Consider the following 14,348-nt stretch of genomic DNA (forward strand, 5'->3'; position numbering starts at 1 on the left):
ATAACCAAGAGTGGAGACGGTGGAGACGAGACTGTGTTGCCGAAGTTCCTTCCCTTTGAGAGGAAGTACGTCTCCGTTGGAGCGGTGTGAAGGCACAATGCTTCCCAAGAAGCCACTAGGGCCACCGTATTCTCCTCACGCCCTCACACAATGCGAGATGTCGTGATTCCACTATTGGTGCCCTTGAAGGCGACGACTGAACCTTTACAAATAAGGTTGGGGCTCTCTCCACAACTTAATTGGAGGCTCCCAACAAAACCACGAAGCTTCACCACAATGAAATATGGCTCCGAGGTGACCTGAACCATCTAGGGTGCTCAAACACCCAAGAGTAACAAAATCCACACAAGAAAGTATGGGGGAAGCAAATATCCTTTGGTGGAAGTGTAGATCTAGGTCTCCTCCTTCAATCCCTAGCAAATCAACAAGTTTGAGTGGCTAGAGAGAGAGATCGGGCAAGAGAGTTTGAAGTGCATTAATGGTGGAGTGAGAGAGGTCAAAGGTGAGAGTGGTAGGTGGGAGAAGCTCTCTTAAATACCAACCCTAAAAATCCAGCCGTTGCTGCGTTTTCAGCCCTGCAGCGGTACAACCGGTCCTTGTCCCGGTACAACCAGGACTCACGGTGTAGCTGTAGAACCCTATCAGGCGGTACAACCGGTCCACTAGGCGGTGGCACCGGTTAAGAGAACGACCGGACCAACCGCCCAGCCACCGCACAACTACCGCTTCGAAACAGAGACGAGACCGGTACTTGAGCGGTGCAAGACCGGAATAACCGCATGGCCCTAAGCTCTTGGACGGCGAAGTTCTGAGTGGAAGAACCGCTCAGACCACCGGTGGTACCGGTCAACGAGGATCGACCGGATCAACCGGGCCATCACCGCCCGAGAACCGCATCAAAACAGAATCTTGAGCGGTACTTGAGCGGTGCATGGCCGGAACCACCGTCCTAGCCTTTGTTGAGCAAGGTGGCGGTACCACCGCCCGGAGGCAGCGGTACAACCGCTCAGTCAAAGCTGGAGAGCGTCAAGATCCAGCGGTACAACCGCTCCAGGGAGCGGTACAACCGCTGGGAAGAGCAGAAACAAGAAGGAAGGACAGGGGGAACTCTCTCTCTCTCATAACTGAGGAAGACAAAGAAGGGGTGAGGAAAGTGTACGTAAACTGATTCCCCCAGAGCTTCCTAATGTGGATTCCCTCTTGATAGTACGGGTACCCTACGACTAAAGATAAAAAAACGTAAAGAACACGTCTTCGATCTTTTCCTACGAGAGGCAATAGCAATCCGATGTAAGCCTAAGCATCGAGAACCTGAAACATATAGCACACGATTAGACCACAAAGAGTTGTCATCATCATCCAAAACATAAAGTAGGGAAATGCTCTTTCAGGGTCTAACCGTGCAGATTTTCTGACCCCGACCCGCAATTTGACGGTTATTTTATGGGTCGGGGCGTTTTGCGGGGTCTGCTAGAGTTGCTCTTAGGAATCCATTCAAAGCGTGGCGGAGGCAGCGATGTCGGGCATAAGCAGCACATGCGCGACGGCCATAACTCAGATCACGTTCATTACAGTGGCAATGACCAGGAACAGTGAGAGTGTGGCAAGCTACTAACGCAAGGCACCAAGACAACTCAATGTGGCCAGCGATGCCCGTAGGGCAGCGGAAGTCCAGATGAAATAGAGAAAGTGAGAGTGTGGATTTCTTGCTCATAGGCTAGTTTTTTAAAATATCACGAATGGTTTTTTTGAAGTTTAATTTTTTTCTGAAAAATAAGCATGTTCATAGTGATGTGTACTACGTTCCTGCAAATTGTAATGATGAAATACATTTTGGTGATAGGTACACAGAAAACACATTTCATCATGTAAATTTACAGAAATCTAGCAAACATCCCTAAGGTATGTGGGTATTTTTAAGAATTTTTTTGATACTTCACAATATGGTTTCTGAATTTTTAAAAAATCTGGATCCAAAAGGTATTTCAGGTTTAATCAAGTAGAAATAGTAGTGAAATCTTGAATGTGTTGCATCATAAGTCAATTCGTGATGTTGATTAGGTATACCCAAGCATGATTCTGAGAGCATTTTTGTACGCACCAATTCTTCCGCTTTGTAATGGCAAAAAATTGAAGGCGCAAGTCCTTCAACCTATGCCCATTTGCCAAGCTGGTTTGCAAAAGCTTGCCTTGTTGCCGTCGCCCAGGGTAAATGCTGGTAAGGGCGTAAAAAAGGGGACGCGAATTTGGTGCTCCCGGTGTACGTGCACCCTATATATATGCAAAAGAAATATAGAAATTCAAAAAAAGGTCAAAACATTCCGAAATTATTTGGGAATCAACTGATCAAGTATTGCACTCGTATAAAAAGATCCATCGGGGAATAACTCTCATTGTATCCTGAATCAAATGATTCGAAAAAATGAATTTTTTTTATTTTTGCAACTCCAGATTTTGCCAATTTCATTATGCCATTCTAGATTTTGACATTTCACTTTTGCCACTCTTAGCTTTTGACAATTATCACAATTGCCATTCCGTGGCAAAAGAAGAAGGATTTTATTTTATTTTTGCCACTCTTAGCTTTTGAAATGTATCACAATTGCCATTCTGAAAATTTTGCTTTTGCTATGGGAATGTCAATTGTGATAATTCTCAAAAACTAAGAATGGCAAAAGTGAAATGTCAAAATCTAGAATGACATAAGGAAAATTGGCAAAATTTAGAGTGACAAAAACAAAAAATTTCCTCGAAAACCCCCGCTATATACAAGTACTATTCATTCTATATTGTCGTCATAGATTTTTTTGCCGTGATGTCAATGGGAATCATTCCGTGGCCAAACTTTTATTGCGGGTACAATACTTGATCGCATTTTTATTTCAAAAAAGATTCGGACTTTTTGATTTCTTTTGAATTTACTAAATTATTTGGCGCAGCACGAGTACCCAGGAGCACCAAGGTATTTCTTGGTAAAAAAAGGCCCATATCCTACCTTATTTTCGTCGTCTAAAAAATATCCTATAACTTCGTACAAGGTGGTCACGACGAAGCTGTTTAACATGTCAACTCCCTACAAGAGGTAGGTTTTTCTAAGACCATTAACTTTCTTAATTATTCCCACACATATAAAAAACGTAATGATGAAAGGTCGCCACAGAAATTTTCCCCTTCGTAGTGACATATAGGCTTGCACGAACGGAACCACGTCAACCAGCGCCACCACACATACATGCCGAGCTCTCTCTATATAAACAAGGGTGCACGTCAACCGGCTACAACTCGAAAGAGGTCGAGATTGGATCGAGAGCAGCGGCCATGAAAATGGATCGGCGGATGATCATCGTGTCGTCGATCATCGGTTCTCTCGGGGTGCTGAGCGCCATCCTCGGGTTCTCAGCCGAGGGCACGAAGCTCACTGTAAGCTAGTACCCACTACTTCCATCTCCTTGCTTAGTGCTGTACATGTCTCTGTGTGCTTTGTTCAACCGTGGTTTAGAACTACAGATTTTGGATTCTTGGATTGTTGGCGTGTGTCTGTATGTGCGCGCGTTTGTACATGCCGATGTGTGTGTTCTTCTTGCTCTCTGTTGATATACATCTCGCAGGCTTGGACCGTGTACCAGTATCGAGGTGTGTGCCTGTACCCGCAGAACCCCGCGCTGGGGCTCGGGGTCTGCGCGGCCATCTTCCTCATCATAGGCCAGATCATCTTCGCGGTCGTCGGCGGCTGCTGCGGCTGCTGCAAGTCCCGCGCCATCCCCTCCGAGACCAACCGGGTCATTGGCATCGTCTGCGCCGTCTTCTCATGGTGAGTGATCGATCCATCGTCAACCAACAAGCGCGAGCTCGCCGGAGCAGAGCACGCCCGCGCGTGGGTGACGAACCGCTGTCTGCTGACTAAAACGTGCATGCAGGATCGCGGCGGTGGTCGCCTTCGGGCTGCTGGTGGAAGGCGCCAAGTGGAACGACACTGGGACGCGGTACTCGTCAGGGTACGGTGGGTGCTACGTCCTCAAGGACGGCATCTTCGCCGGCGGCGCCGTGCTCACGCTCGTCGCCACTGCCCTCGGCCTCACCTCCTACATCATGCTCAGCACGCAGCCAGCCACTCCCGCTACTGCCAACGCCGCCGCCGCGCCCCCAAAGGAAGGCGAGCAGATGCCGGCCGCCGCCGAGATCCCGACGGCACAGCCACAGTTCCCGCAGCAGGCTTCTCCCCAGGGGCAGGGGTACGGCCAAGCGCCGAACGCGAAGCTCCCCCATGTTCCTGTTCCTGTGGCTTCTCCGGCACAAGGCTATGGAACGCCGAACGCGCAGTTGCCCCCTCTTCCTGCACAAGGCTACCGTGCGCACGCGCCGGACACGCAGATGCCCGCCGCTTCTCCTCCTCCGGCTCAGGGCCATGGACCGCACACGCCGAACGAGCAGGCCCTGCCTGAGCTGCCTCCCAAAGGACATGAAATGCTCGCGCGCCCCGTCTGATCAACCGTGCATGACCGCGCATGCATTCGTGCTATACTTCGTGATTTCGACCGGTTCTGTATTCATATCTCTCTACCGGCCTCAACGGGATCATCAATGCTTGTTTACTGCTTTAATTTTGTTTGCACTTGAGATTTCTTGTGTAATATTGAAAGAGTCACCATTCACCAATGTGGCAATTAATGTTTTTCTTAGGACATTTAATTATGAGTGAAGTGCACCCTAGGTCCTCGAACTATTTTGAAGGTGTCACATAGGTCCTCGAACTATGAAAAGTGTCATCCAGGTCCTCAAAAATCCTTGAAGTGCAATAAGTGTGTACGTATGTGACACATTTAAAATAGTTTAAGGACCTACATGACACCACTAAAATAGTTCGAGGACTCGGATGACACGCATATTGCACTTTGAGGACATGAATGACCCTTTTCATAGTTCGAGGACCTACGTAACACCTTTTAAATAGTTTGAGGACCTTTGATGCACTTCACTCTTTAATTATTATTGTGGCTGATCCATCGAAAAATGAAAATTGTATGGTGGTTGATAAGGAGCTTTTTTTTTAAACACGGCAAAAGATTTGCCATTTTCATTGATTAAGAGAGAAGTTTAAGAGGTTAAGACCCATGACCGAATTACAACAATCACTCTCGCGACATTATATTACTCAAGTGCCTCGTCCCCGCCATGCTCCAAAGCGACGCCTCCTCTTTAATCCTAGCAACAATGACTTCAACCAGGACAACAGTATTACGAAAGATCCGCGCATTCCTCTCATTCCACAACTCCCAAGAGACAAGAAGCATCAAGGAAGCAAGTGGTCTTCGCGATTGTGTCTTCTTGGTACCATTTTGGCTCCAATCACTAGAATGCACATCATGGAGACCCAACCAATATTTGATCATGCGCCAAACTCTCATAGTGTATCTGCATTGGAATAGAAGGTGGGCCGCTGACTCCTGAGCCTGCTTACATAAGGGACAAAGGTTACGGTTTGGCCACCCCACCCAAGGGGTGAGCTGATCCGCATCTTGTCCTCGAGGGGCTGGTAGTGAATTCTCTTCAACCTCTTGACAGATAAAGGCAACCCAAGGTATTTCATCGGAAAGGATGAAAGCTTGGCCGGGAAGGATTGAAGGATGTCTGGAAGATCAACATTTTTCCAACGGATTGGGGCGCCAAAACTTTTGGAACAATTTGTGACAAGGCCAGTGACATCCCCAAAGTGCTTGAGAGTGTCAGTGAAAAACTGGACGTCCTCCATAATAGGCGCAAGAAAAACCGCGGCGTCATCCGCGTAAAGCGAAGCTCGGATATGCATAGCATTTCCTCCAAGGGGATGTAGATTTCCTTGAGCCGTGCTCTTTGCCAGTATGTCGTGCAACGGGTCGATGGCAAGCACAAATAACAGGGGGGGGATAGAGGGTCCCCCTGCCTCAAACCCCGACCTAGTTTGATGGGATCGCCAGGCACGCCATTGAGCAAAACACGAGAGTAAGCCGAGGACAGCAGGGCCGAAACCCAACCTCTGAAGCGAGGCGGGAAACCAAGGTGTCGAAGTAGATCGAGGAGGAAGTCCCAACGCACGAAGTCAAAGGATTTTTTGATGTCAAGTTTGAAGAGCAACGCCGGGGTTTTCCTACTATGGAAGGGTCTCGCGAGATTGCGCACTTACATGAAGATGTCATGGATGCATCTTTTTTTAATAAATGCACTTTGAGCGTGTGAGAGCCTTTTTCTTATGCATTTCATGTGATCTAGGAAAGGCAATAGAAAATGTTCCACAATCTTAGCATTACATGCATTAACATCTTTTTTGGAATCTGATAAGGCCGAATGTAAGGTACGAGCAAATGGCAAATCGAACGTTTTTTATGGCAAGTTTAGTGACGCGAGGACGGCAACTTCGTGCTTTCAGTTTATTTTTTGACAGAAAAATGTCGTATGTGTCGACTAACTTGCCATCTTCGCGTCACTAGATTTTCCATTGAAAATGTTCGATTTGCCATGTACTTTTACCTGACGTCAGGTACTTATCATTTTCGTTTTTTTACTTATTACATGTAGCATTTCATGCCATGAGATCCTTAAATTATGGGACTATTAAACTACAATACGTGTGAATAAGAAAGAGTAAATTCCGGTTTTTACCCCCTATTTTGATATTTTTGACACTAATTACCCCATTTAGCCATATTTCATCCATTTTACCCAATTTAACAAAAGTTCTGCCACAATTTACCCTGTTTAAAATTTTGTGAGCGTTCTGACCGACATGTCCCAATTGTCAGGTCCACTTGGCATCCCACATCGACCGTTTTTTCCTGCATATTTTCTTCCTGCTGGACCGGTCCTCCCAGCTTCTCCTTGACCGGGAACAGGACCAGCCCGATGGAGGTCGCTCGCGTTGCATCCAACGCACAACGCCCGAGTCGGCCGTGGGCCACGCTTGCCTCCAGTCGGTTCTTGCTTGTGTTGCCTGTCCCCTATCGATTGCATCGCCCGTCTTGTTGGGGAACGTAGCAGAAATTCAAAATTTTCCTACGTGTCACCAAGATCTATCTATGGAGAGACCAGCAACGAGTAGAAAGAGAATGCATCTACATACCCTTGTAGATCGCTAAGCGGAAGCGTTCAAGAGAACGGGGTTGAAGGAGTCGTACTCGTCGTGATCCAAATCACCGGAGATCCTAGTGCCGAACGGACGGCACCTCCGCGTTCAACACACGTACAGCCCGGTGACGTCTCACATGCCTTGATCCAGCAAGGAGAGAGGGAGAGGTTGAGGAAGACTCCGTCCAGCAGCAGCACAACGGCGTGGTGGTGGTGGAGGAGCGTGGCAATCCTGCAGGGCTTCGCCAAGCACCGCGAGAGAGGAGGAGCACTTGGGAGAGGGAGGGCTGCGCCAGGGGCAAGGGTGAAGCTCCCATGCGCCTCCCCACTATAAATAGGGGTGGAGGGGGCTGGTTTCTTGCCCTCCAAGTCCATTGGTGCGTTGGAAAAGGTGGGAGGAAAGAAATCCCATCATTTCCTTCCCCACCGATTGCTATCCCCCCTTTTTAGGGATCTTGATCTTATCCCTTTGGGATATGATCTTATTCCTTCTAAGGGGGGATCTTGGTGCGCCTTGACCAGGGGTGTGGGGCCTTTCCCCCACTACCCACGTTCATGTGGGTCCCCCCATGCAGGTGGGCCCCACTCTGGAACCTTCTAGAACCTTCCCGGTACAATACCGAAAAATCCCGAACATTTTCCAATGGCCAAAATAGGACTTCCCATATATAAATCTTTACCTCCGGACCATTCCGGAACTCCTCGTGACGTCTGGGATCTCATCCGGGACTCCGAACAACATTCGGTAACCACATACAAACTTCCTTTATAACCCTAGCGTCATCGAACCTTAAGTGTGTAGACCCTACGGGTTCGGGAGACATGCAGACATGACCGAGACGTTCTCCGGTCAATAACCAACAGCGGGATCTGGATACCCATGATGGCTCCCACATGTTCCACGATGATCTCATCGGATGAACCACGATGTCAAGGACTTAATCAATCCCGTATACAATTCCCTTTGTCTAGCGGTATTGTACTTGCCCGAGATTCGATCGTCGGTATCCTTATACCTTGTTCAATCTCGTTACCGGCAAGTCTCTTTACTCGTTCCGTAACACATCATCCCGTGATCAACTCCTTGGTCACATTGCGCATATGATGATGTCCTACCGAGTGGGCCCAGAGATACCTCTCCGCTTACACGGAGTGACAAATCCCAGTCTCGATCCGCATAAAACAATAGATACTTTCGGAGATACCTGTAGTGCACCTTTATAGTCACCCAGTTACGTTGTGACGTTTGATTCACCCAAAGCACTCCTACGGTATCCAGGAGTTACACGCTCTCATGGTCAAAGGAAGAGATACTTGACATTGGCAAAGCTCTAGCAAACGAACTACACGATCTTTGTGCTATGCTCAGGATTGGGTCTTGTCCATCACATCATTCTCCTAATGATGTGATCCCGTTATCAACGACATCCAATGTCCATAGCCAGGAAACCATGACTATCTGTTGATCACAACGAGCTAGTCAACTAGAGGCTCACTAGGGACATATTGTGGTCTATGTATTCACAAGTGTATTAGGATTTCCGGATAATACAGTTATAGCATGAATAAAAGACAATTATCATGAACAAGGAAATATAATAATAACACTTTTATTATTGCCTCTAGGGCATATTTCCAACAGTCTCCCACTTGCACTAGAGTCAATAATCTAGTTCACATCGCCATGTGATTAACACTCACAGGTCACATCGCCATGTGACTAATACCCAAGAGTTTACTAGAGTCAGTAGTCTAGTTCACATCACTATGTGATTAACACTCAATGAGTTTTTATGTTTGATCATGTTGCTTGTGAGAGAGGTTTTAGTCAACGGGTCTGAACCTTTCAGATCCGTGTGTGCTTTACAAATCTCTATGTCATCTCCTAGATGCAGCTACCACGCTCTATTTGGAGCTATTCCAAATAACTGTTCTACTTGGAGCTATTCTAAATTGTTGCTCCATTATATGTATCCGGTCTCTCTACTCATTGCTATCCGGATAGGTGTTTAGCTTGTATCGACGTAACCCTTTACGACGAACTCTTTTACCACCTCCATAACCGAGAAAAATTCCTTAGTCCGCTAGTTACTAAGGATAACTTTGACCGCTGTCCTATGATCCATTTTTGGATCACTCTTGTGCCCCTTGACTGACTCATGGCAAGGCACACTTCAGGTGCGGTACACAGCATAGCATACTGTAGAGCCTATGTCTTAAGCATAGGGGACGACCTTCGTCCTTTCTCTCTATTCTGCCGAGGTCGAGCTTTAAGTCTTAACTTCATACCTTACAACTCAGGCAAGAACTCCTTCTTTGACTGGTCCATCTTGAACACCTTCAAGATCATGTCAAGGTATGTGCTCATTTGAAAGTATTATTAAGCATTTTGACCTATCCTTATAGATCTTGATGCTCAATGTTCAAGTAGCTTAATCCAGGCTTTCCATTGAAAAACACTTTCAAAATAACCCTATATGCTTTCCAGAAATTCTACGTCATTTCTGATCAACAATATGTCAACAACATATACTCATCAGAAATTCTATAGTGCTCCCACTCACTTCTTTGGAAATACAAGTTTCTCATAAACTTTGTACAAACCCAAAATCTTTGATCATCATCAAAGCATACATTCCAACTCCGAGATGCTCACTCCAGTCCTTAGAAGGATTGCTGGAGCTTTGCATACTTATTAGCCTCTTTCGGGATTGACAAAACCTTCCGGTTGTATCACATACAACCTTTCCTCAAGAAAATCATCGAGGAAACAATGTTTTGACATCCTATCTGCAAGATTTCATAAATAATGCAGTAATCCCTAATATAATTCCAACAGACTCTTAGCATCGCTACGAGTGAGAAAATCTCATCGTAGTCAACTCCTTGAACTTGTCGGAAAACATCTTAACGACAAGTCGAGCTTTCTTAATGGTAATTCTTACCATCATTGTCTGTCTTCCTTTTAAAATCCATCCGTACTCATTTGCCTTACGACCATCGAGCCGTTCTGCCAAAGTCTTCACTTTGTTTTCATACATGGATCCTCTCTCGGATTTTATGGCCTCAAGCCATTTATCGGAATCCGGGCCCACCCTCGCTTCTCCATAGCTCGTAGGCTCATTGTTGTCTAGCAACATGACTTCCAAGACAGGATTACGTACCACTCTCAAGTAGTACGCATCCTTGTCATCCTACGAGGTTTGGGAGTGACTTGATCTGAAGTTTCATGATCACTATCATAAGCTTCCACTTCAATTGGTGTAGGTGCCACGGGAACAACTTCCTGTGCCCTGCTACACACTGGTTGAAGTGATGGTTCAATAACCTCATCAAGTCTCCACCATCCTCCCACTCAATTCTTTCGAGAGAAACCTTTCCTTGAGAAAGGACCTGATTCAAGAAACAATCCTTTATTGCTTTTGGATCTGAGACAGGAGGTATACCCAACTGTTTTGGGTGTCCTATGAAGATGCATTTATCCGCTTTGGGTTCTAGCTTATCAGCCTGAAACTTTTTCACATAAGCGTCGTAGCCCCAAACTTTTAAGAAACGACAACTTAGGTTTCTCTAAACCATAATTCATACGGTGTCATCTCAACGGAATTACGTGGTGCCCTATTTAAAGTGAATGTGGTTGTCTCTAATGCCTAACCCATGAACGATAGTGGTAATTCGATAAGAGACATCATGGTATGCATCATATCCAATAGGGTGCAGTTATGATGTTCGGACACACCATCACACTATGGTGTTCCAGGCGGTATTAATTGCGAAACAATTTCCACAATGTCTTAATTGTGTGCCAAAACTCGTAACTCAGATACTCATCTCTATGATCTTATCATAGACATTTTATCCTCTTGTCACGATGATCTTCAACTTTACTCTGAAATTACTTGAACCATTCAATAATTCAGACTTGTGTTTCATCAAGTAAATATATTCAACATCTACTCGAATCATCTGTGAAGTAAGAACATAATGATATTCACTGCATGCCTCAGCACTCATTGGACTACACACATCAAAATGTGTTACTTCCAACAAGTTGCTATCTTGTTCCATCTTACTGAAACCGAGGCTTTTCAGTCATCTTGCCCATGTGGTATGATTTGCATATCTCAAGTGATTCAAAATCAAGTGAGTTCAAACGGTCCATTTGCATGGAGTTTCTTCATGCATATATACCAATAGACATGGTTCGCATGTCTCAAACTTTTCAAAAATGAGTGAGTCCAAAGATCCATCAACATGGAGCTTCTTCATGCATTTTATACCGATATGACTTACGTGGCAGTGCCACAAATAGGTGGTACTATCATTACTATCTTTTGGCATGAACATGTGTATCACTACGATCGAGATTTCAATGAACCATTCATTTTAGGTGCAAGACCATTGAAGGTATTATTCAAATAAATAGAGTAACCATTATTCTCTTTAAATGAATAACCGTATTGCGATAGACATAATCCAATCATGTCTATGCTCAACGCAAACACCAAATCTCGATGGTAGAGGGAGCGTGCGATGCTTGATCATATCAACATTGGAAACACTTCCAACACATATCGTCAGCTCACCTTTAGCTAGTCTCCGTTTATGCCGTAGCTTTTATTTCGAGTTACTAACACTTAGCAACCGAACCGGTATCTTATACCCTGGTGCTACTAGGAGTACTAGTAAAGTACACATTAACATAATGTATATCCAATATACTTCTATCGACCTTGCCAGCCTTCTCATCTACCAAGTATCTAGGGTAATTCTGCTCTAGTGACTGTTCCCCTTATTACAGAAGCACTTAGTCTCGGGTTTGGGTTCAACCTTGGGTTTCTTCACTGGAGCAGCAGCTGATTTGCCGTTTCATGAAGTATCCCTTCTTGCCCTTGCCCTTCTTGAAACTAGTGGTTTCACCAACCATCAACAATTGATGCTCCTTCTTGATTTCTACTTTCGCGGTGTCAAACATCGTGAATACCTCAAGGATCATCTTATTTATCCCTGATATGTTATAGTTCATCACGAAGCTCTAGCAGCTCGGTGGCAATGACTTTGGAGAAACATCACTATCTCATTTGGAAGATCAACTCCCACTCAATTCAAGTGATTGTTTGCACTCAGACAATCTGAGCACAAGCTCAACGATTGAGATTTTCTCCCTTAGTTTGCAGGCTAAGAGAATCGTCGGAGGTCTTATACCTCTTGACGTGAGCACGAGCCTGAAATCCCAATTTCAGCCCTCGAAACATCTCATATGTTCCTCGATGTTTCGAAAACGTCTTGGGTGCCTCTACTTAAACCATTTAACTGAACTATCACGTAGTTATCAAAACGTGTATGTTCGATGTTCGCAACATCGACAAACGACGTTTGGGGTTCTGCACACTGAGCGGTGCATTAAGGACATAAGCTTTCTAGTGTCCGCATAATCGCTACTGTCAACTTTCAACTATATTTTCTCTAGGAACATATCTAAAACAGTACAACTAAAGTGCGAGCTACGACATAATTTGCAAAATCCTTTTGACTATGTTCAGGATAATTAAGTTCATCTTATGAACTCCCACTTAGATAGTCATCCCTCTGGTCATCTAAGTGATTACATGATCCGAGTCAACTAGGCCGTGTCCGATCATCACGTGAGACGGACTAGTCATCATCGGTGAACATTTTCATGTTGATCGTATCTGCTATACGACTCATGCTCGACCTTTCGGTCTCCGTGTTCCGAGGCCATGTCTGTACATGCTAGGCTCGTCAAGTTAACCCTAAGTGTTTTCGCTGTGTAAAACTGTCTTACACCCGTTGTATGTGAACGTAAGAATCCATCACACCCGATCATCACGTGGTGCTTAGAAGCGACGAACTGTAGCAACGGTGCACAGTTAGGGGAGAACACTTCTTGAAATTGTTGTAAGGGATCATCTTATTTACTACCATCGTTCTAAGCAAACAAGATGCATAAACATGATAAACATCACATGCAATCAAATAGAGTAGTGACCTGATATGGCCAATATCATATAGTTCCTTTGATCTTCATCTTCGGGGCTCCATGATCATCTTGTCACCGGCATGACACCATGATCTCCATCATCGTGTCTTCATGAAGTTGTCACGCCAACGACTACTTCTACTTCTATGACTAACGCGTTTAGCAATAAAGTAAAGTAGTTTACATGGCGTTCTTCAATGACACGCAGGTCATACAATAAATAAAGACAACTCCTATGGCTCCTGCCGGTTGTCATACTCATCGACATGCAAGTCGTGAATCCTATTACAAGAACATGATCAATCTCATACATCACATATATCATTCATCACATCCTTTTGGCCATATCACATCACATAGCATACCCTGCAAAAACAAGTTAGACGTCCTCTAATTGTTGTTTGCATGTTTTACGTGGCTGATATGGGTTTCTAGCAAGAACGTTTCTTACCTACGCAAAACCACAACGTGATATGCCAATTGCTATTTACCCTTCATAAGGACCCTTTTCATCGAATCCGTTCCGACTAAAGTGGGAGAGACTGGCACCCGCTAGCCACCTTATGCACCAAGTGCATGTCAATCGGTGGAACCTGTCTCACGTAAGAGTACGTGTAAGGTCGGTCCGGGCCGCTTCATCCCACAATACCATCAAAACAAGATTGGACTAGTAACGGTAAGCATATTGAACAAAATCAACGCCCACAACTACTTTGTGTTCTACTCGTGCAAAGAATCTACGCAATAGACCTAGCTCATGATGCCACTGTTGGGGAACGTAGCAGAAATTCAAAATTTTCCTACGTGTCACCAAGATCTATCTATGGAGAGACCAGCAACGAGTAGAAAGAGAATGCATCTACATACCCTTGTAGATCGCTAAGCGGAAGCCTTCAAGAGAACGGGGTTGAAGGAGTCGTACTCGTCGTGATCCAAATCACCGGAGATCCTAGTGCCGAACGGACGGCACCTCCGCGTTCAACACACGTACAGCCCGGTGACGTCTCCCATGCCTTGATCCAGCAAGGAGAGAGGGAGAGGTTGAGGAAGACTCCGTCCAGCAGCAGCACAACGGCGTGGTGGTGGTGGAGGAGCGTGGCAATCCTGCAGGGCTTCGCCAAGCACCGTGAGAGAGGAGGAGCACTTGGGAGAGGGAGGGCTGCGCCAGGGGCAAGGGTGAAGCTCCCATGCACCTCCCCACTATATATAGGGGTGGAGGGGGCTGGTTTCTTGCCCTCCAAGTCCATTG

At 45.6% G+C, this 14,348-nt stretch overlaps 1 pseudogene; it reads left to right on the top strand.

The window, feature by feature from the left end:
• Positions 1-3,232: 3,232 nt before the first annotated feature.
• On the top strand, positions 3,233-4,485 carry LOC123188430 (uncharacterized; annotated as a pseudogene).
• Positions 4,486-14,348: the final 9,863 nt, after the last annotated feature.

The sequence above is a fragment of the Triticum aestivum genome, chromosome 1A (assembly GCF_018294505.1).
Source record: "Triticum aestivum cultivar Chinese Spring chromosome 1A, IWGSC CS RefSeq v2.1, whole genome shotgun sequence".
In the NCBI taxonomy this organism is placed as follows: Eukaryota; Viridiplantae; Streptophyta; class Magnoliopsida; order Poales; family Poaceae; genus Triticum; species Triticum aestivum.